The following is a 23,616-nucleotide window of genomic DNA, read 5'->3' as shown; positions in this document are numbered from 1 at the left end:
CTCTGATCTGGTTAAAATGTTCAAATTGGGTCTCCGTCTCAGCTTGGCTGTGCTGTGGGCTCATTCTGTTGTGCTGGGGTGTTCTTCCCACCCCAAGGCAGTAGGTGGCAGCAGTGGAGTCAAGGTTTGGGCGCTCTTCCCCAGCAGCCAATCAGGAGGGTTGAGCCTCGCTGTGCATGCTGGGAGAGGGTATTTATGGGGCAGACGCCATTAGTTCTGGGTCTTCTTCAAGTGCGGCACCCACCTTTAGGGTGTCGCACCACGGCGCCCCAGCGTTATGACATACGTGCCGAGTTCTTGGACCATGTTGGTCCGGAACATTTGAGCTGTGGAGGGGAACCCAGTGGTCGACTGGGTTCCTAATCCTGAAGATCCCAAGCGGTATAGCTGTTCGGTGGGGAGTCCATCTGAGGAGAGCCAATGAGAGGCTGGCGATCCAATAGGGGAACGAGGTATCCGGACACAGAGGCTGGTCACCTGTCAGTCGGTACCTGAAAGAAATTAGAAGGAGATCCAGACGTAATTCTACCAAGGGGGTTCATCTCCGTAATCACAGTCAGGAGGGCCTATGGCAGAAGTTTCTCCCCGAGTCCATTCCAGGAGGGTCTGTGGCAGAGACTTCTCGCCAAAGGTCCGAGTGATACTCCGGCTGCCAGGTCAGCGAGAGAGGCCTGTCCAGGTACACTATACCCACTCAGGCAGGAGTGGCCCAAGAAGTGTTACAATTGTGAGCAGGACTGTTTCCCTATTGCTACGCCTGAATCTGCTGTTCTCCTTTCAACTCTACCTTCTTCATCACCAGTTTATTGTTTTTTCCCGGCTGGGTAATAAAGAGCACAGCAAAGAGCACCTGTTGTGGACATTCCTTTACTATTGCTATATGCGCCATTCACCCCTAGGAATTCGGAGAGCCACGAGGTGAATGTACCACCCAAAACAAACCAGCAGCTCCTCCGGGGGTAGTGCTATATAGAGATCTTCTGTGCATGTAGACTCCATCTTGTCCTCATACATGCAGGGCTTTTTTTCTCAAACAATAGGTGCTGGAACTTACTCACGACCCCACAAAACCCCTCCCCCTACACACACCCTCCAAATCACATCAAATAGTAGGAGGGCCTTAAAGGGGCATTACGTACCAGAATTTCAGTACAGAGTGCAGAGCTGTCACTTGTAAACACATAAACCTGACTTCTGTGTTTACAAGTGATTGTGGTGAGCAGGCACCAAAGGGTCTGAGCCAGAGGTGGTGGAACTGAGTTCCCCCAAGTTCCCCCAGAAAAAAAGCCCTGCATACATGTATATCTGAAGGGCAAAGCTGGGCGACGTGCAGGACTTTTCATAACAGTATGCAAGTGTCTTTATTGAGCTTTTTACAGAATTTTAGGAGGAGTCCTCGGGCCGAGCAGACACGTTTTCTATCCCATAAAGAGACCACAATAGATTGTTAACTCACCATATAAAGAATTATGGAAAGTATCTACACGTCACATCTGTAGATATACTTTCCATAATTCTTTATATGGCGAGTAAACAAAGTATATCTACAGATGTGAAGTGTGGATACTTTCCATAATTCTTTATATGGTGAGTAAACAATCTATAAACCTATGGCCTTGAGGCTCAAACTTTTAGAGGGCCAAATTCCATCTACAGGCCGTCTCTCCCTTCATTCCAAAGAATGGACCAAGCCAGCTCAGCCAATTACTCAACAGTCTCCATGTCAGCTTTGATTGACGCCGATATGCACCAGCTGACATGAATGCAGTATAGCTCCAACACCACAGGGGCCATTGGTATTAAATGGTCCCATACCCCATGGCAGCACACACAGTCAGGCACATGACATTTTCTTCTCGCTTATTGGCTCTAGAGTTATCTTTTGTATTTTTTTTTGCTGATGTAAAACTTGAATAGGTATAGGTTAATGAAAGGCGTTTGCAGAGTGAGGATATGTCTGCCGGTGAAAGGGTCCCTGTGTGATGTACAGATGATCATCTGAGGTGATGTATTCGCTCTGCAAATGCATTATCGAATTTGGCGGATGTGCGCGATTTTCATAAGAAATTTGGTCCTTTAGAGCTGCCATACAGAAGGCAACCTAGTTGGACACTGGACCCTCATAAGACTTCATGGCCATCTTGGGTGAGGGCATCTTTTACATAAGGGACCCCGCGTCATTTTGATGTGCTTTTGGTCAGTGTGTGGTAGGGAAAGGAACCTGCTTGTGAGGGACAGGGTTTAGCACAGGGTCAGGTTCTAGACAAGGAGGAATAGCTCAGGGAAGCTCCTTCACTTCGGTAAAGAAGTGCAGAGGTCCGGAGCCAGTACAGACTGACAAAAGATCCATTGCCTATCCCATCAAGGGTATTACCCCTGGGAACGGAAGCCAACCTTCTATAAAAGTATTGAGACTGCATCTCTTTCACGTACCTGGTGAAGACTGGAATGTTGTGGAGGAAGCTTTTGCAGCTCCTAGAGCTAGAGACAGAAAGTGTGAGGACAAGGGGTGGCACGAGTGCCAGGAGTAGCTGGTGATGTCCACTCAAGTGGGTAAAGCTGGTAGTCGCAGACCTCAGAACAGGATGCAGAAGCAGCTTGGCACCAGAGCAGGAGATAGAAGCAGGGCCAGGAGACAGGCAGCGGTAGGCAACAACCGGGCAGTGAGGGACCAAATCGGCTGGCAGAGCAAGTCCAGGAAGCAGGACAAGGTCAGCAAAAGCTGGAAGCCAACTTTCTATAAAGTATTGAGACTGCATCTCTTTCATGTACCTGGTAAAGACTGGAATGTTGTGGAGGTCTCTCTTGCAGCTCCTAGAGCTGGAGACAGTCATGTCTGTGAATGTCAGCGTTTTAAATGTGAGGGAAAGGGGTGGCATGAGTGCCAGGAGCAGCTGGTGATGTCCACTCAAGTGGGTAAAGCTGGTAGTCGCAGACCTTAGAACAGGATGCAGAAGCAGCTTGGCACCAGAGCAGGGCCAGGAAACAGGCAACTATAGGCATCCGGGCAGTGAGGGACCAAAATCGGCAGGCAGAGCAAGTCCAGGAAGCAGGCCAAGGTCAGTAAATACTATGCAACACAGTACAAAGTCAGCAGGCAAAGACAAGTCCAGTAAACAGCCCGGGGGCAGAGCAATCAGGTGAACAGAGCTGAGGCAGGAAGTCCAAAAGGCAAGCTAGGTCATGCACAGGTAAGCAGGTACTCAGGAACAAGCTGAAGACCCTTCAACAACTGCTCATAGTAACACAGACCAGTTTAAATAGTGCGCCGGGCGTCAGGTCCAATTGGTCTGCACATGCTGGTGATGAAGTGGACCAGCACATCTAACCTTGCTTGTTCGCTTAGGAATTTGAGCATGTGTGCAATGCGCATTGACCCGTACCGGTCTTCTGATGCTGGAGATCCAGTTTACCCCAAAATATTTCTTGGGTAGCATATACCTGTGCTGAAGAACAGTTATTTGTGTTGTTACTAGACTGTGGCAATTTCCATAGACGACCATACCCTATTAACGTGTGTGGGTATTCCCTCCTATTACAAGGATAAGACAAGAGAGACCCTGCTACATGCCAAGTGGAGGTCTAAAAAGGGGCAAGACCCTGCTACATGCCAAGTGGAGGTCTAAAAGGGGCAAGACCCTGCTACATGCCAAGTGGAGGTCTAAAAGGGGCAAGACCCTGCTACATGCCAAGTGGAGGTCTAAAAGGGGCAAGACCCTGCTACATGCCAAGTGGAGGTCTAAAAGGGGCAAGACCCCGCTACATGCCAAGTGGAGGTCTAAAGGGGCAAGACCCCGCTACATGCTAAGTGGAGGTCTAAAGGGGCAAGACCCTGCTACATGCCAAGTGGAGGTCTAAAAGGGGCAAGACCCTGCTACATGCCAAGTGGAGGTCTAAAAGGGGCAAGACCCTGCTACATGCCAAGTGGAGGTCTAAAAGGGGCAAGACCCTGCTACATGCCAAGTGGAGGTCTAAAGGGGCAAGACCCTGCTACATGCCAAGTGGAGGTCTAAAGGGGCAAGACCCTGCTACATGCCAAGTGGAGGTCTAAAGGGGCAAGACCCTGCTACATGCCAAGTGGAGGTCTAAAGGGGCAAGACCCTGCTACATGCCAAGTGGAGGTCTAAAGGGGCAAGACCCTGCTACATGCCAAGTGGAGGTCTAAAGGGGCAAGACCCTGCTACATGCCAAGTGGAGGTCTAAAGGGGCAAGACCCTGCTACATGCCAAGTGGAGGTCTAAAGGGGCAAGACCCTGCTACATGCCAAGTGGTGACCCTGCTGATCCCCCCCCCTCTCCCAGGCAGAACACCACTTTACATGCAGAGGCAACATGGCCTGTGTCATGTGCCATGATTGGCTACCAGCTAATAATAATAATAATAATAATAATAATAATAATCTTCTTAACAAACACAAATAAAAATAACAAATAATAATACAATTAACCAATAATGCAAATAAAAGCAACAATCATAAAAAAAATAATAATAATAATAATTATAATAATAATAATATTATTATTATAAAGCGCTGACAAATGATGTCATAACATTTACAACATTCTACCGGGGAAATCACCAGATAACCCGTTCCCTACCGAGCCATTGTAAAATGACGTCGGCGGGAACCTTCCCTCCCTCAGAGTGGACGTCATATGACGTCCTTGCATTCCGGGGCGGCTAGGGGGCGCGCCGCTGCATTGTTCGGGACCCGGTGCTCGTGCCCAGCGGCCGCGATGTCCGACAGGCACCCACGATGTGTGTGTGTGTGTGTGTGTGTGTGTGTGTGTGTGTGTGTGTGTGTGTAAACACACAGATCCATGTCCGGTCAGCGGTGAGGAGACCGATGTGTGTTCCCAGTACAGAGGAACACACATCGATCTCCTCCCCTTCTGAGTCCCCACCCCCTACAGTTAGAACACACACACACACACACACACACACACACACACACACACACACACACACACACACACACACACACACACACACACACACACACACACACACACACACACACACACACACACTTGTTTTTCTATTATATTGACATGTTGTAATAAATTTATACTTTTTTTATGACCTTTTTGTCCTATATTTGTTGCCTTAAAAATCACATTCCCATTGAGGTTTTTTTCAGTTTTTAACAGTTAGAACACACTTTAGGGAACATATTAACCCCTTCAGCGCCCCCTAGTGTTAACCCCTTCACTGTCAGTCACATTTACACAGTAATCAGTGCAGTTTTATAGCACTGATCGCTGTATAAATGTGAATGGTTCCAAAAATGTGTCAAAAGTGTCCGCCGCAATGTCAGTCACAAAAAAATAAATCGCAGATCGCCACCATTACTAGTAAAAAAATAAATACAAATGCCATCATTTTATTTCCTATTTGGTAGACGCTAGAACTTTTGCGCAAACTGATCAAATACGCTTATTGCGATTTTTTTCTACCAAAAATATGTAGAAGAATACGTATCGAACCAAACAGAGAAAAAAAAAAACGTTAAAAAAAAAAAAAAAAAAATGATATTTATTAAATCAAAAAGTAACAAAAAGATATTGGGCCAGATTCAGAAAGAAGTTACGCTGGCGTATCTGTTGATACGCCGCGTAACTTCTAGGAAGCGCCGGCGTATCTTTTTTCTGTATTCAGAAAGCAAGATACGCCGGAATTTTGCTAAGATACGACCGACGTAAGTCTTACACCGTCGTATCTTAGTTGCATATTTACGCTGGCCGCTAGGTGGCGCTTCTGTAGATTTACTCGTAGAATATGCAAAGGTAGATACGCCGATTCACGAACGTAGTTGCGCCCGGCGTATCTATATGCGTCGTTTACGTAAGGCGTCGGACCGGCGTAAAGTTACCCCTGCTATATGAGGCGTACGCAATGTTAAGTATTGACGTCGGGACAGCGTCAAATTTTCCGTCAATTGCGTAAAACATTCGCGAATAGGGCTTTGCGTTAGTTACGTTCACGTAACGTAACGAAAGCATTGACTATTTGCGACGTGATTTCGAGAATGCGCACTGGGATACGTCCATGGACGGCGGATGCGCCGTTCGAAAACAGCGTCAATTACGTGGGGTCATGATAGTTTAACATAAAACACGCCCACTACCAGCCAAATTTGAATTAGGCGGGCTTACGCCAACACAATTACACTACGCCGCCATAACTTAGGGCGCAAGTTCTTTCTGAATACAGAACTTGCACCCTAAGTTACGGCAGCGTAGTGTATCTGAGATACGTTACGCCCGCCGATTTTTGTTTATAGCGCAAAAAAAAACAAAAAAAACGCAGAGGTGATCAAATACCACCAAAAGAAATCTATTTGTGGGGAAAAAAGGACGTCAATTTTGTTTGGGAGCCACGTCGCATGACCGCGCAATTGTCAAAGTGCGACAGATCTGAAAAGTAAAAAAATTGATCTGGGCAGGGAGGAGGGGGAATGCCCGGTATGGAAGGGGTTAAACAGCCAATAAAATGAAAGGACGTAAAAACAACACAAACTGCAACAATGTATAACATGACAACATATCACCCCTGGACGGTGTAGCACAGAATTGAGCACACAGGGACCCTCTTTCTATACCAATCAGATTGCGGGATCCCCCCGGGTTGGGAGTATCAGGTGACGTTACCTGTCTGTGATTTACGTGTCTCCTCCGGTAACAGACATCTCCATCCCCCCCTCTTCCTGGATGTGACGGCAGAACTCTCACCTGTGTGCTCTGCTGCCCCGCCCCCTTTACCTGTCTATTTCCTCGTCACCTGATCCCTCACCTGTCCTACCTGTAGAGGAAGCTCCGCCCCCCTGAGCACTGATTGCAGTCACACCTGGAGGCACTGGAGGAGAGAAAACACACATTGATCAGACGGGACGGATCTGAGACAGATTTATAGATCCATCACCAAAGATGGGACAGACTTTTACTCGCCCTCCAGAAGATTTACCCCCCTTCATGACCAGGCCATTTTTTTTTTGCGATGCGTCGCTTTAACAGACAATTGCGCGGTCATGCGACGTGGCTCCCAAACAAAATTGCCGTCCTTTTTTCCCCAACAAATAGAGATTTCTTTTGGTGGTATTTGATCACCTCTGCGGTTTTTATGTTTTGTGCTATAAACAAACAAAAAAATATATATATTTTTTACCTTTTGTTATAAAACATATCCAATAAAAACATCAATTTAGGCCAATATTTATTCTGCTGAATATTTTTGCAAAAATAAATAAAAAATCCCCTTCACACCCATCCCATTGAACGTTCCTGCAGTGCTTTTTGCTGAGCTTTCTGCATTTATAAAAAAATAATATTTTAACATTTTTTGGCACATTTTCAAAGCGTTTTGCATTTTTTTTGCTTTTTTTTTTTTGCCAGTTTGTTGTTAGGCAAATTAACCACTTAAGACCCGGACCTTTATGCAGGTAAAGGACCAGGCCAGTTTTTGCGATTCGGCACTGCGTCGCTTTAACTGACAATTGCGCGGTCGTGCGACGTGGCTCCCAAACAAAATTGGCGTCCTTTTTTTCCCCACAAATAGAGCTTTCTTTTGGTGGTATTTGATCACCTCTGCGGTTTTTATTTTTTGTTAAGAAAAAAAAATACAAAACCGTTTTATATTTTGTTACAGAATTTTGCAAACAGGTAATTTTTCTCCTTCATTGATGGGCACCAGTGGGGGTCTGCGGGCGGGAGGCTTATCGGAATCTGGAAGCCCCCTTTAACAAAGCGGACCCCAAGATCCCGCCCCTCCTTGTGAATTGGTAACGTGGTACATTGTACCCCTACCAGGGCTCAAGTCCTGTGGGAATGGAGTCCCTGCACTTTTTTCACAGCAGGAACGCAGTTCCCTTTGCAGGACTGGAGCAGCCGAGCAAATCCTTCACTAAGCGGCGATGCCCAGCTCGAGTCACGGTCAGGGGCAGGCGAACCTTAGTAATCCTTTATGTTACTGGCCCGCTTCCTGTATATGGATTCATCAGGTAGTATGCGAGTATTCCGTCACTTCCTCGATGCCGCAATGTCTCCTGGGAGCTTTTGTCATTGTTCCCAGGAGACATTGCGGAGGTCTGCCGCGAGTTATCGCAGGATTTAGAAAGAGCTTGCGGTTTAGTAATTATGCATATGAGCGTATCATTTTTTTTTTTTTTTGGCGGGGGAGTGGATTTTGGGTGGGAGTTCCCACACTTTTTCCCCAGGACTTGACCCCTGGACCCCTACCATTTCACCAAAAAAGTGTCAAAAATGGTAAAAAAGACAGGAGACACTTCATTTATTAACCACTAAAAGTCGTTGTATAGGTGGTTTTGTAACTTTTACCTACAGGTAAGCCTATAATAAGGCCTATAACATACCTCCCAACTTTTCAACTTCAGAATGAGGGACAAGTGAGCATACCTCCCAACGAAGTTGTTGAGCGGGGGGGGAATCCCGTGGAACGGAGTTGTTGAGCGGGGGGGGGGGGGTTATCGCTAATCGCGGGGGGGTGGGGGTTCCACGGAATCGCGGGACTCTAGCACTGATCGCGGGACCGCGGTATTTACCGTGAATCGTGGGACAGTCCCGCAAAATCTGGGATGGTTGGGAGGTATGCCTATAATAAGTCTTACCTGTAGGTATAAAGAATATCTCCTAAACCTGTACGATTTAGGAGATATTCCCCCCGCAATGCGCCGCTGATTGCAACGGGGATCCTCGGCTAAAGGGCCGGCAACCCCCGGACCTTGCCGGTTTGAAGTCTCCCGCGCGCATGCGCTGGAGTGACGACATCACCGCTCCAGCCAATCACAGCGCTGGAGCGGCGATACACGGAAGACACGCCGAGTCAAGATGACATCTCGCTCGGCGTGGACCAGGTAAGTTCTCTTCACCTTGTGCCGAGGTAAGTATTTCATAATGAGCTAATATGTGGTGCATACTAGCTCATTATGGCTTTTGCCTTGCAGGTGAACAAAAAAAAAAATAATATTTGCGGGTATACAACCGCTTTAAGACCCGGACCTTTATACAGGTTAAGGACCTTGCCCCTTTTTGCGATTCGGCACTGCGTCGCTTTAACTGACAATTGCGCGGACGTGGCTCCCAAACAAAATTGGCGTCCTTTTTTCCCCACAAATAGAGCTTTCTTTTGGTGGTATTTGATCACCTCTGCGGTTTTTATTTTTTGCGCTATAAACAAAAATAGAGCAACAATTTTGAAAAAAAAAAATCAATATTTTTTTCTTTTTGCTATTATAAATATCCCCCAAAAATATATAAAAAAATAATAAAAATCGTAATAAGCGTTTATCGATTGGTTTGCGCAAAATGTATAGCGTCTACAAAATAGGGGATAGTTTTATGGCATTTTTATTAATAATTTTTTTTTTTACTACTAATGGTGGCGATCAGCGATTTTTTTTCGTGACTGCGACATTATGGCGGACACATCGGACAATTTTGACACATTTTTGGGACCATTGTCATTTTCACAGCAAAAAATGCTATAAAAATGCATTGATTACTGTAAAAATGAAAATTGCAGTTTGGGAGTTAAACACTAGGGGGCGCTGTAGGGGTTAAGTGTGACCTCATATGTGTTTCGAACTGTAGGGGGGCGGGGCTGGACGTGTGATGTCACAGGGAACAGACGATCAATGACATTGCCACAATGAAGAATGGGGAAGGTGTGTTTACACACACCACACCCCGTTTTTCAGCTCCAGGGACCGATCGCGGGACACCGGCGGCGATCGGGTCCGCGTGTCCCGCGGGCGCGGTCACAGAGCTTTGGACCGGGTCGCGAGCTCCCCACCGGCGCCGCCGGTTGGGCTTAAATTGCACCAGCCAATGATTGGACTGCTTTAAAAAGGGGGCGGGGCCACATACACCTAGTGGCCCGTCCAGATACCATCCCATTGGCTGATGTAATATAGCTGCTGGGTCCCGCCCACCCCGGCTGGGTCCCACCCACCCCCGACATCGAGCTGACAGCTTCTCTCTCTCTCCTCTCTGTAAGGGCCCTTTCACACTGGTGCGTTTTCCCCACGTTTTTGCCGCGTTTTCGTGGTAAAAATAGCGCTATTAAAACGCCCATAAAACGCTCCCCATGCCCCCTTCATTGAAATGAATTAAAAACCGCTGTAAAACGTGGTAAAAACGGAGCGTTAAAATCGCGGTAAAACACCACGATTTTACCGCGTTTTTACCGCGATTTTACTGCGTTTTTACACGGTAAAAACGCACCAGTGTGAAAGGGCCCTTACTTGTCAGGAGAAGGGAGGAGGAACGGTGGTCAGTGTAAAATATCGGCCTAATTTTGACAATAATCGGCCGATGCCGATTTGTCAAAAATGGCCAAATATCGGCCGATATATCGGTCTACCTTTAGTACAATGTACCCCGTTACCAATTCACAAGGAGGGGCGGGATCTGGGGTTCCCCTTGTTAAAGGGGGCTTCCAGATTCCGAAAAGCCCCCCACCCGCAGACCCCCACAACCACCGGGCAAGGGTTGTGGGGATAAGGCCCTTGCCCCCATCAACATGGGGACAAGGTGCGTTGGGGTCAGACCCCAAAGCATCCTCCCCATGTTGAGGGCGTGTGGCCTGGTACGGTTCAGGAGGGGGGCGCTCTCTCGTCCCCCCTCTTTTCCTGCAGCCTGCAAGGTTGCATGCTCGGATAAAGGGCCTGGTATGGATTTTGGGGGGGGACCCCACGTCATTTATTTTAAATTTTGGTTTGGGGTTCCCCTTAATATTCATACCAGACCCAAAGGGATTGGGGGGGGGATGCAGTTTTTTTCAATGACTTTTATCTGTATTGCTGGGACCCGACAATTCATTATAGCCGCGAGTAGTTTTGAATGACTTTTTTTCCTTTAGAAATGACATCGTGTGCAGGGACAGTTCTAAAAACTTTCTAAATACTTTACAGGCATACTATACACACCCCCCAGGTACAAAATTTAAAGGAATATTTCACTTTTATTGTTTCACTCTAAGCATTATTAACCACTTCACTACTGGCCCATAGTCATTTGTAGTCCACAGAGGGGATCTCCCATCCTGGGTGGACGTCATTTGACGTCCCGGGCTTTGTGAGGGGATATCTGAATGATGGGTATCAGATATCAGATATCATTTGTTAGTGCCGGGCTCTCCCGCGCCATCGGGGGCCCGGAGAAAGAATCGCCCAGCGCCGGATGGGAAGCATAGAGATAACTGGTGACCAGATGGTCACCAGTCATCTCTATGACCGTCGGAGGCCCGGGCGCGATGTGATGACGTCACGCCCGGGTACCCGGGAGTAAACAAAGCCGCGATTGCAGCTGGTAAGCATGAGATCGTGAATTTTTTTTGACGATCTCATGCTTTCCAGCCTGGAGGAGAGATGTGGGGTCTTATTGACCCCGCCTCTCTCCATAAAGAGGACCTGTCACACTGATTCCTATTACAAGGGATGTTTACATTCCTTGTAATAGGAATAAAAGTGCAAAAAAAAAAAAGTGTAAAAAAATAAATAAAAAAATAAAAAAATTAAATTAAATTAAAATGCCCCTGTCCCGGTAGCTCGCGCGCAGAAGCGAACGCACACGTAAGTCCCGCCCACATATGTAAACGCCGTTCAAACCACACATGTGAGGTATCGCCGCGTGTGTTAGAGTGGCAGAAACAATTCTAGCACTAGACCTCCTCTGTAAACCTAAACTGGTAACCTATAAAAAATGTCAAAGCGTTGCCTATGGACATTTTTAAGTACCGAAGCTTGGCGCCATTCCATGAGTGTGCGCAATTTTAAAGCGTGACATGTTAGGTATCTATTTACTCGGCGTAACATCATCTTTTCATATTTTACACAAAAAAAATGGGCTAACTTTACTGTTTTGTTATTTTTTAATTCATGAAACCATTTTTTTTTCCAAAAAAAAGGCGTTTGAAAAATTATTGCGCAAATACCGCGCTAAATAAAAAGTAGCAAAGACCGTCGTTTTATTTCCCAGGGTGTCTGCAAAAAAAAAACATATATAATGTTTGGGGGTTCCGAGTAATTTTCTAGCAAAAGAATGATGATTTGTACATGTAGGAGAGAAGTGCCAGAATAGGCCCGGTATGGAGGTGGGTATAAAGCCCGGTATGGAGGTGGGTATAAAAGCCCTGTATTGAAGTGTTTTTTTTTTTTTTCAAAATATTTTATTGAGTTTACAGAAAATAATATAACAAAGACAAAAGAACTGAGGTACAATGACTAGTCCAATGAAAATTATACACAGTCCAGTGGTGTACATCATTATCGCGCAGGTAAAGATACGTCATGAACTAGCTTGAATGTTGATCAGTTTAGGACTAGAGGACAGACCTCCAGGGAGAGGTAAAGGTAAAGGTGAGTAAAGGCTAGAGAGGGAGGTAGAGAGGGAGAGGAGGGCAAGAGAAGGGTTTTTTAAAACTTTTTTTTTGCATTGATACATGTCCCCTGGGTCAGGACCCAGGTCCCCAAACACTTTTTATGACAATAACTTGCATATTAACCTTTAAAATGAACACATTTGGTTTTTCATACTCATAGACTGACAGTGCTGGCGTGGTCTTCAGCTCATCCTTAACCACTTCCCGCCCGGCCTATGGCCGATTTACGTCTGGGAAGAGATTATGAAATCCTGACAGGACGTTCCAGAACGTCCTGCAGGATTTCATGCCCCGGGGGCGCGCATCGCGGCGATCTGTGATGCGGGGTGTCAGTCTGACACCCTGCATCTCCGATCTCGGTAAAGAGCCTCTGGCGGAGACTCTTTACCACGTGATCAGCCGTGTCCAATCACGGCTGATCACGATGTAAACAGGAAGAGCCGTTGATCGGTTCTTGCTCACTTGCGTCTGACAGACACGAGTAGAGGAGAGCCGATCGGCGGCTCTCCTGACAGGGGGGGTTCGCGCTGATTGTTTATCAGCGCAGCCCCCCACCTCGGATCACCACACTGGACCACCAGGGTGGGAAAAAAATAAATAAAAGCATGCAAAAAAAAAAAAAGACGTTTAAAAAAAAAAAAAGCATTCAAAAAAAGAAAAAAGATGCCAATCAGTGCCCACAAATGGGCACTGACTGGCAACCTGGCAAAATCAGTGCTGCCCCACAGTGTCCATCAGTGCCACCCCAGTGTCCATCAGTGCCACCCCACAGTGTCCATCAGTGCCACCCCACAGTGCCCATCCATGCCCAGTGCCCACCTATCAGTGCCCATCTGTGCCACCCATAAGTATCCATCAGTGCCACCCATAAGTGCCGCCCATGAGTGCCCATCTGTGCCGCCTATGAGTGCCCAGTGCCGCCCATGAGTGCCCATCAGTGCCGCCTATGTGTGCCCATCAGTGCCGCCTATGTGTGCCCATCAGTGCCGCCTATGTGTGCCCATCAGTGCCACCTATGTGTGCCCATCAGTGCCACCTATGAGTGCCCATCAGTGTCGCATACCAGCGCTGCCAATCAGTGCCACCTCATCTGTGCCCGTCAGTACTACCTCATCGATGTCCATCAGTGCCATCTCATCGGTGCCCATTAGTGCCGCCATATCAGTGCCCGTAATTGAAAGAGAAAACTTATTTACAAAAAAATTAACAGAAAAAAATAAAAACGTAATTTTTTTTCCAAATTTTCAGCCTTTTTTTAGTTGTTGCGCAAAAGAAAAAAAAAATCGCAGAGGTGATCAAATACCACCAAAAGAAAGCTCTATTTGTGGGGAAAAAAGGACGCCAATTTTGTTTGGGTACAGTGTTGTATGACCGCGCAATTGCCATTCAAAGTGCGACAGTGCTGAAAGCTGAAAATTGGCTTGGGCGGGAAGCTGCGTAAGTACCTGGTATGGAAGGGGTTAATCCTGACGGACAGATCCGGCTTTTCACCTCATTCAGCTCTGAGCCACATGATCTGCTGTGCAGGGAATTTCACTGTGACATCACGCACCATAACGCACATTGACAAATGTCAACCATCTGTGTGTTGGAAAATAAAAATGTAGGGGTTTATGTTGATAACGTCGGGCACCTTAACCACTTAAGGACCGCCTCCTGCACATATACGTTGGCAGAATGGCACGGGTAGGCACAAGCACGTACCTGTACGTCCTCTTTAAGTGCCCAGCCATGGGTCGCGGGCGCGCGCCCGCGACCCGGTCCGAAACTCTGTGACCGCGGCCATGGGACCCGCAGACCCGATCGCCGCTGGAGTCCCGCGATCGGTCCCCGGAGCTGAAGAACGGGGAGAGCTGTGTGTAAATACACCTTCCCCGTTCTTCACTGTGGCAGTGTCATTGATCATGTGTACCCTGTTATCGGGGAACACGATCAGTGACGTCACACGTCCAGCCCCGCCCCCCTACAGTTAGAAACACATATGAGGTCACACTTAACCCCTACAGCGCACCCTAGTGGTTAACTCCTAAACTGCAATTGTCATTTTCACAGTAAACAATGCATTTTTATAGCATTTTTTGGGGGTAGATTCAGGTACGGACCGCGTATTTTTGTGCGGGCGTAACGTATCCTATTTACGCTACGCCTCCGCAACTTTGACAGGCAAGTGCAGTATTCACCAAGCAAAGTTGCGGCGGCGTAGCGTAAATAGGCCGGCGTAAGCCCGCCTAATTCAAATGTGGAAGATGTGGGCGTGTTTTATGTAAATGTATTGTGACCCCCACGTAAATGACGCTTTTTCCGAACGGCGCATGCGCCGTCCGTGAAAGTATCCCAGTGCGCATGCTCCAAATTAACCCGCAAAAAGCCAATGCTTTCGACGTGAATGTAAATTACGTCCAGCCCTATTCGCGAACGACTTACGCAAACGACGTAATCGACGGAAAATTCGACGCTGGCCCGACGTCCATACTTAACATTGGCTGCGCCTCATATAGCAGGGGTAACTTTACGCCGGGAAAAGCCTAACGTAAACGGCGTATCTGTACTGCGTCGGCCGGGCGTACGTTCGTGAATAGGCGTATCTAGCTGATTCACATATTCTAGGCGTAAATCAGCGTACACGCCCCTAGCGGCCAGCGTAAATATGCAGTTAAGATACGATGGCGTAGGAGCCTTACGCCGGTCGTATCTTAGCAACATTTAAGCGTATCTCAGTTTGAGCATACGCTTAAAGTTGCGACTGCACGGATTTGGACTTACGACGGCGTATCTACTGATACGCCCGTCGTAAGTCTTTCTGAATCTGGCCCAATGGTCCCAAAAATGTGTCAAAATTGTCCGAAGTGTCCGCCATAATGTCGTGGTCACGAAAAAAAAACGCTGATCGCCGCCATTAGTAGTAAAAAAAAAATATTAATAAAAATGCAATAAAACTATCCCCTATTTTGTAGACGCTATAAATTTTGCGCAAACCAACCGATAAACGTTTATTGCGATTTTTTTTTACCAAAAATAGGTAGAAGAATACGTATCGGCCTAAACTGAGGAAAAAAAATGTTTTTATATCTTTTTTTGGGGGATATTTATTATAGCAAAAAGTAAAAAATATTGTTTTTTTTTCAAAATTGTCGCTCTATTTTTGTTTATAGCGCAAAAAAATAAAAAACCGCAGAGGTGATCAAATACCACCAAAAGAAAGCTCTATTTGTGGGAAACAAAGGACGCCAATTTTGTTTGGGAGCCACGCCGCACGACCGCGCAATTGTCATTTAAAGGAATCGCAAAAACTGGCCGGGTCCTTAACCTGCATAAAGGTCCGGGTCTTAAGGGGTTAATGCACACAGACGCGTTGCGTCCACCCGCGCGCCTTTAATGCGATGCATAGTGTGACTGCGGCCTCGGAGACCCGGCAGCTTTTGGTGGATAAGAAGCACCGGTGATGTAATCTCTGGATGCAGCCTGCAATCTAATTACACCGTGTCCTCTGTCCCCCGGGGACCGCAGGAGAGCGTGCGCGCTGGGATAATATTAGTGATTGCCATCTACACATTCCCATGATGTCATCCGAGCGCACGGCTGCCAGAGACCCAATATCAGTCCAATATCTGAGTGGGGGGGGGGGGGGGGGGGTCGCATCCATATTGATGCTTAGAGGACAGCCATGGCTGACCACAAAATCAGGATGAGGCGCAGAGATGGTAGAGGTCTCCGATTGGTAGCTTTTCTCTAGGTCAGACAGGCTCCGCCTTCTGCGCTGGATTTGTCGTGTCTGGCATCAACTTTTCAGAGCAGTTTTATATGCATTGGCCCAGATTCAAGAAGCACTTGCGCCCGCGCAACCATAGGTTACACAGCGCAATTGCTGACTTGCTCCGGTGTAACGAGTGCTCCTGATTCAGGAACCTCGTTACACCGACTGCAGGCTAAAATCTGCGCGGCATAAGGCTCTTATGCCTCGCAGATTTTAGGCTGCATTCTTGCGTGTGCCGCTAGGGGGCGCTCCCATTGTGTATCAGCGTGTAGTATGAAAATTGCATACTACCACTGATTCACAAGCTTGCGCGGGCCCTGCGCAAGCCAGGTACGGAGTTTCCGTACGGCTACTTTTAGCGCAAGGCTGCCCCTTCTAATAGTAGGGGCAGCCAATGCTAAAGTATAGCCGGCCTTCCCGCGTAAGTGAAACGTGAATGGCGCTGGACGCCATTCACTTTGAAGCAAATGACGTCCTTGCGACGTCATTTGCCGCAATGCACGTCGGGAAAGTTTCCCGATGGAGCATGCGCTGTACGCTCGGCGGGGGAGCGCGCCTAATTTAAATGATTCCCGCCCCCGGCGGGATCATTTAACTTGCGCGCGCTTACGCCGGGCAAATTTGCCGGCACGCCCTCGCAATTCACGGAGCTACTGCTCCGTGAATCGAGGGCAGCGCAAAATATTTGCGGGGGCGCAGGGCAAAATCGTTGCCCTGCTCCCCCGCAAATATCGCGCAATTCTACTTGAATCTGGGCCACTGATTTTATTTTTTTAGTTTTTTTGGGGGGGGTGCATTTGAGGTGCCATTTCAGATACAACAACATTGATTTACTTTCCAGGAATAAAAAGGAACATGGGGGGCATTCTTCTTCATTTGTGAGGTTCAGAGGGTCTGGGGCCCTTTAAACAGCTTTAGGCAGGGCCCCCCTGGAGCAGACAACCTGGGGGGGGGGGGGGGGCGAAATCATAATAACCGGGGGGGGGGGGGCCTTACAGGTGTAATGCAAAAAAAATGGGAGGGGGGCCAGCCGTGCCTGTAAGGGGCCCCTTACAAGTGTAATGTGCAAAAAAAACAGGAGGGGGGCCGTCGGGGCCTGTAAGGGGCCCTGGGGACCATTGGGCCCCTTACAGGTGTAATGCAAAAAATACATAAATAAATGCAATAAAAATAAAAATAAAAACCGGGAGGGGGGCCAGCCACGCCTGTAAGGGGCCCTGGTGACCATTCAGCCCCTTACAGGTGTAATGCAGAAAAAAAAAAAAAACGGGAGGGGGGCCAGCCAGGCCTGTAAAGAGCATTGGGGACCATCAGGCCCCTTACAGGTGTAATGCAAAAAAATAAATAAAACAAATAAAAATGAAATAAAAAAAATAATGGGAGGGGGGCCAGCCGGGCCACTGGGGACCATCGGGCCCTTTACAGGTGTAATGCCTGTACCTCCCTGATGGCGGCCCTGCAGAGGGTACCAGGGTTGTCAACTGTCAGTAAATTTACAAACAGTTTGTAAAATATGGCATTTTTACATCTGTCCATGAATGTCCATTATGTCTGTAACTGAAATTACTGGACATATGCAAAAAATTGCGGATTTTAGAAACTGTTTGTAAATTTACTGACAGTTGGAAACCCTGGAGGGTGGACATGGGAAATATTTATTTTGAGCATTCCACATTTACTATTTTCAGCAGACAGGTGGCGCTGTAGACTCTCTCCTCGTCTACCGTAATGACAAAATAAAAACGAAATCTGAAGCTCAGATTACATACACAGCTGCTTGAGAGAAGCCGGCTTAGCCTACCTTCCTTACATAGACAGAGCCCCCCTCCCCCGCCCGCCTGCTAACAAAACAGATACTAGAAATTAGATTCACAAAGCACTTACGCCGATGTATAACAAGTTACGCCGACGTGAGTGCAAATGTGCGCCGTCGTATCTGTGCGCAGGACCCACAAACTTATATGCGCCTAAAAACAGGCTACACCCGGCCGACGTAGCTTGCTTACGCCGGCGTAGGGTGCGCGCACATTTAGGCTGGGCGGATGGTGCCGCTCCCATTGATTAGCCATTCAAACATGCAAATGAGGAAAATACGGCGATTCACGAAACCTGCGTGTGCCCGGCGCATGCTACGCGAGATGCGCGTAAGTTTTACGTCCGGCGTAAAGTTATTCCCCCATAAAGGAGGTGCAACCCAGCAACAGACATGCACAGGTCTGCACCAGGGAACACAAGCCGGCGTATTGTGCGTTCGACGTGTGTTTGGCTGGGCGTACGTTACGTTCATGGCGTACGCAGTGATCCGGCATAGCTTAGGCAGTTGTGCCAGCGTGGTTGTGAGCAGGCGCAGGGGGGTGTGCGCATGCGCAGTTCGTGATACGTACCTGTCTGGCGCTCGGCCCATCATTTGCATGGGGTCACGGTTCATTTGCATGGGTCACGCCCACTTCCACCTACGCCGGCGTATGCCTACGAAACCCATGCCACGCTGGCGCAGCGTTGGGAGCACTGGCTTGCTGAATTCAATGCTTGCCTCTCTGCACTGCGTTGGCGTAGCGTACGGCGGTTACTCTACGGCGGCGTAATGTGCGCTTTGCTCTCTGTGAATCTGGGCCTTTGAGTCTGGAATAGATTTTAAGGGGGCACCTCATGCAGGGCCGTCATAATAGCATTATGGGCCCCTGGGCAAAGTAATGCACTGGGGCCCCTACCAGCCTGTCCCAAGTATAAATAGTTGATAGAATTAAACATAATAAAATTGATCTTAAACATAAGGAAACCATGCCATAAATAAAATACTGATCAACACAAAGGGCACAGGTTCAGGAGGGCACAATACTCGGATCAGAAGGGCACAGTACAGGGGGGTGGTCAGGTTGGGCACAGAACTTGGATAAATAGGGCACAGTACAGGGGGTGGTGCACAATGGCACAGTACAGGGAGATCAGGGGGGCATAATACTGTGATCAGGAGGGCACAGTACAGGGGGTGGGGCAGAAGGGCACAGTACAGGGGGGTCAGGAGTGCACAGTACTGGGATCATAAGGACATAGTATCAGGGGTGGGGCAGAAGGGCACAGCACATGAGTAGTCAGGGGGGCATAATACTGGGATCAGAAGCACACAGTACAGGAGGGGTCGGCAGGGCACAATACTGGGATCAGACAGACACAGTACAGAGGGGGTCAGCAGGGCACAGTACAGGGGGAGTCAGGAGGGCAGAATACTGGGAACAGGAGGGCACAGAACAAGGGGAGTCAGGAGGGCAGAATACTGGGATCAGGAGGGCACAGTACAGGGGGAGTCAGGAGGGCAGAATACTGGGATCAGGAGGGCACAGTACAGGGGGAGTCAGGAGGGCAGAATACTGGGAACAGGAGGGCACAGAACAGGGGGAGTCAGGAGGGCAGAATACTGGGATCAGGAGGGCACAGTAAAGGGGGAGTCAGGAGGCCAGTATACTGGGATCGGGAGGGCACAGTACAGGGGGGAGTCAGGAGGGCAGAATACTGGGATCAGGAGGGCACAGAACAGGGGGAGTCAGGAGAGCAGAATACTGGGATTAGGAGGGCACAGTACAGGGGGAGTCAGGAGGGCAGAATACTGGGATCAGGAGGGCACAGAACAGGGGGAGGCAGGAGGGCAGAATACTGGGATCAGGAGGGCACAGAACAGGGGGAGTCAGGAGTGCAGAATCCTGGGATCGGGAGGGCACAGTACAGGGGGGAGTCAGGAGGGCAGAATACTGGGATCAGGAGGGCACAATAAAGGGGGAGTCAGGAGAGCAGAATACTGGGATCAGGAGGGCACAGTACAGGGGGAGTCAGGAGGGCAGAATACTGGGATCAGGAGGGCACAGAACAGGGGGAGTCAGGAGGGCAGAATACTGGGATCAGGAGGGCACAGAACAGGGGGAGTCAGGAGGGCAGAATACAGGGATCAGGAGGGCACAGTACAGAGGGAGTCAGGAGGGCAGAATACTGGGAATAGGAGGGCACAGTACAGGGGGAGTCAGGAGGGCAGAATCCTGGGATCGGGAGGGCACAGTACAGGGGGGAGTCAGGAGGGCAGAATACTGGGATCAGGAGGGCACAATAAAGGGGGAGTCAGGAGAGCAGAATACTGGGATCAGGAGGGCACAGTACAGGGGGAGTCAGGAGGGCAGAATACTGGGATCAGGAGGGCACAGTACAGGGGGGGTCAGGAGGGCAGAATACTGGGATCAGGAGGGCAGAATAGAATTGCTTCTCTTCCAAGAAATGTTCTAAGTTTTTCTTAAACTCATTTGGCATTTCTACATACAGGCATCCCCCCCCCTTTTGTTCTATTTGAATCTTGATTTTAACCAGGTCATTCGAGTGCTTACAATGGTCGCACAAGTGACCGGGATCTGTGGTATTTCCCGCTGTGGTTGCTTTCCCCCTACTCCCTAGCCCCTTTGGTGTTTCCATCTACTTAGGGGAAATAGGGCCTCTGGCGTTGCTCCTTTTGTCTATGGTTGACGCATACATCCCCCGATGAAGCCCAGAGGCGAAACATGTCGGGATAACGTATGATCGCAGCAAACCTTTAATGCAACCACTACTTGGAATTACTCGGCACTGAATGACCTTTTAAACAATTTTGTGTCACTTGGAATAACATTTTTGTAATTTTTATTTACTGTGTTTGAGTCTTCCATTGTTATGGCATTATATGATTAAGCACCACCATAGTCCCCTATTCTTCCCCATTTCTAAGGCCCCCTTATATCCCAAGAATTTTTTTGTAAAAAAAGAAAACAGAAGGATTAACTTCCGAAGATTAGAAAGTCTTGGTAGCAATCCTCCAACAAGGGAATTGTCCCCCCCCCCCACATCCCCGGTCTGATCATCAATTTCATGGATGAATTTGCACATCTCCAGACGTAATGTGTATCAGTAAATAACAACGTGCCACGGATCAGTGACCCGAGGGACGTAAGTGGAATAAAGTAATAATATAATGTAACTTTATTATATAATCAGATCGATCGGCTGATGCGGGATCCTGCTACTCCCATCAATAATGAGGCCGCTACCAGAGAGATAAACAAATACATGAATTCATAAAAATCCCATCAATGCCTTGGATTCATGCGGCTCGGATTCGGATGCAATAACAGTTTATGGGAACTTTACAGGTTTATCATATTTTTAGGTGTCGCTTTGTATCCATGTTGTAAAGGTTCTGTGTGCCGGATGGGGACTTCACCTGTCTGCCACCTGAGCAAACCCCTCACATTTATGGGTGTGGCACATATTGTCGCATAAATCTTTAAAAATAAAACCTAAACTTAACATTTTAATGCATTTTATTCCCGGAAGACTCAGCAGGGCTTTTACAGTGCTTCTGGGTGGGGTTTTAGTTAGACTCTCATTCTGTGCTATACAGCCTTTGTGGAGAGACAAAGATGTCATTGGTATCCCATCCAAACGGAGGGCTGGGCGCCGCCCCCCTAATCCATGCATCCGGCCCCTAATCTACATGAAGGGCACCGGTCACATGGATTCCAATGGTGGGAGGGGGTTTTGAGGCACGTGATTAGAGCCAGAAGCTTTGACTGACTTCGAAAAAAGGGTGGGCTCGGGGCGCAGAGCACTGCGCCCCCCGAGCCCTCCCACTTGTGTGACAATATTCGCTTTTGTCATCCTGATCCTCCTCCAGGCCAATCAAGAAGCAGGTTCTAAAACCTGATTGGCCGAGAGGAGGAGCGACTGTATTAGCCGCCAAGGAGGAGGAGACGCAGGGGAAGCCGCCGGGAACCTGTCGAGGAGAAAGACGCAGGAAGGATGCTGAACCTGTCCATGACAAGATCATCTAGAGCTCAGGGCAAACATGTCAAATTGCACCCCCCCCCAAGATGTATGAGCATTATGTATCAGCTAACCCCCTCCCTCCAAAAAAAAATAACGAGCACTAATCTGCATGCTTACACCCTAAGCATAAATTACCCTTCCTACCAATATAAATCTTCCCCTTGCTGAAAACCCCCTCCCAGCTCAAATCCTTTCATTCCCTATATGTCCCCAGCACAAATCCCCCCAGAAAAAAAAATTCCCTCCTAGTACAAACCCCCTACCTCTCAAATTTCCCCTCTAAACACAGATCCTCTTCCCTCTCTCCAAATCTCCCCTCCCAGCACCAATTGTCCCCAATCCCCCATTCTAGTACAAATCCCCTCAAAATTTCCCTTCCTAGTACAAATACCCCCCAGTCATACCTCCTAGCACAAATCCCCTCTCCCCCTACCATATTACCTTTTCTAGAACAAATCCCCCAAAATTCCTCCTCCTAGTACAAATCTTCCTCCCCCTTCCCCTCTCCCAACATAAATCCCTTCAAACCACCACTCCTAGTACCCCTCCTCAAATTCCCCCTCCTAGAACAATTCTCATCCCCTGCTGCCCCCCCAAATTCCCACTGCCCCCAACCTCTCTCAGCAGCAGCTAAAAGCCAGCGGGAAGGTGAGGAGAAGAAGCCAGCGGGATGGCGAGGAGAAGAAGCCAGTGGGAAGGCGAGGAAGAGAAGTCAGCAGGAAGGTGAAGAGAAGAAGCCAGTGGGAAGGCAAGGAGGAGAAGCCAGCGGGAAGGCATTTAGAAGAAGCCAGCGTGAATGGGAGGAGGAGAAGTCAGCGGGAAGGCGAGGAGAAGTCAGCGGGAAGGCAAGGAGAAGAAGCCAGCGTGAATGGGAGGAGGAGAAGTCAGCGTGAAGGCGAGGAGAAGAAGCCAGCGTGAAGGCGAGGAGAAGAAGTCAGCGTGAAGGCGAGGAGGAGAAGCCAGTGGGAAGGCGTGTAGAAGAAGCCAGCGGGAAGGCAAGGAGGAGAAGCCAGCGGGAAAGGCGAGGAGGAGAAGCCAGCAGGAAGGCGAGGAGGAAAAGCCAGCATGAAGGCGTGTAGAAGAAGCCAGCAGAAAGCCAAGGAGGAGAAGTCAGTGAAAAGGCAAGGAGAAGAAGCCAGAGGAAAGGCGAGGAGAAGAAGCCAGCGTGAAGGCAAGGAGGAGAAGCCGGCGAGAAGGAGAAGTCAGCAGGAAGGCAAGAAGAAGAAGAAGCCAGTGTGAAGGCGTGTAGAAGAAGCCAGCGGGAAGGCGAGATGGAGGAGCCAACAGGAAGGCAAGAAGGAGAAGCCAGTGGGAAGGCATGTAGAAGAAGCCAGCGGGAAAGCAAGAAGAAGAAGCCAGAGGGAGGGCGAGAAGGAGTAGCCAGCATGAAGGCAAGGAGGAGAAGCCAGCGGGTAGGTGTGTAGAAGAAGCCAGCGGGAAGGCGAGCAGGAGAAGCCAGCAGGAAGGCGAGCAGGAGAAGCCAGCGGGAAGGCGAGGAGAAGAAGCCAGTGGGAAGGTGAGGAGGAGAAGCCAGCGGGAAGGCGAGGAGGAGAAGCCAATGGGAAGGCGAGGATTAGAAGCCAATAGGAAAGCGAGGAGAAGCCAGCGTGAAGGCAAGGAGGAGAAGC

At 48.6% G+C, this 23,616-nt stretch overlaps 1 protein-coding gene across 1 annotated transcript in view; it reads right to left on the bottom strand.

Annotated features, from left to right (window-relative positions):
- Positions 1-6,781, bottom strand: part of LOC120933748 (transmembrane protein 102-like) — a 42,789-nt gene extending 36,008 nt beyond the window's left edge. The window contains exon 1 of the mRNA XM_040347122.1: positions 6,651-6,781. The gene's annotated coding sequence lies outside the window, so the exon portion shown is untranslated. The remainder of the gene's footprint in view (positions 1-6,650) is intronic.
- Between the last annotated feature and the right edge of the window lie 16,835 nt (positions 6,782-23,616).

Source organism: Rana temporaria, chromosome 3 (assembly GCF_905171775.1).
Source record: "Rana temporaria chromosome 3, aRanTem1.1, whole genome shotgun sequence".
In the NCBI taxonomy this organism is placed as follows: Eukaryota; Metazoa; Chordata; class Amphibia; order Anura; family Ranidae; genus Rana; species Rana temporaria.
The sequence above is the reverse complement of the archived record's forward strand: the minus strand, read 5'-3'. Positions and strand labels throughout refer to the sequence as shown.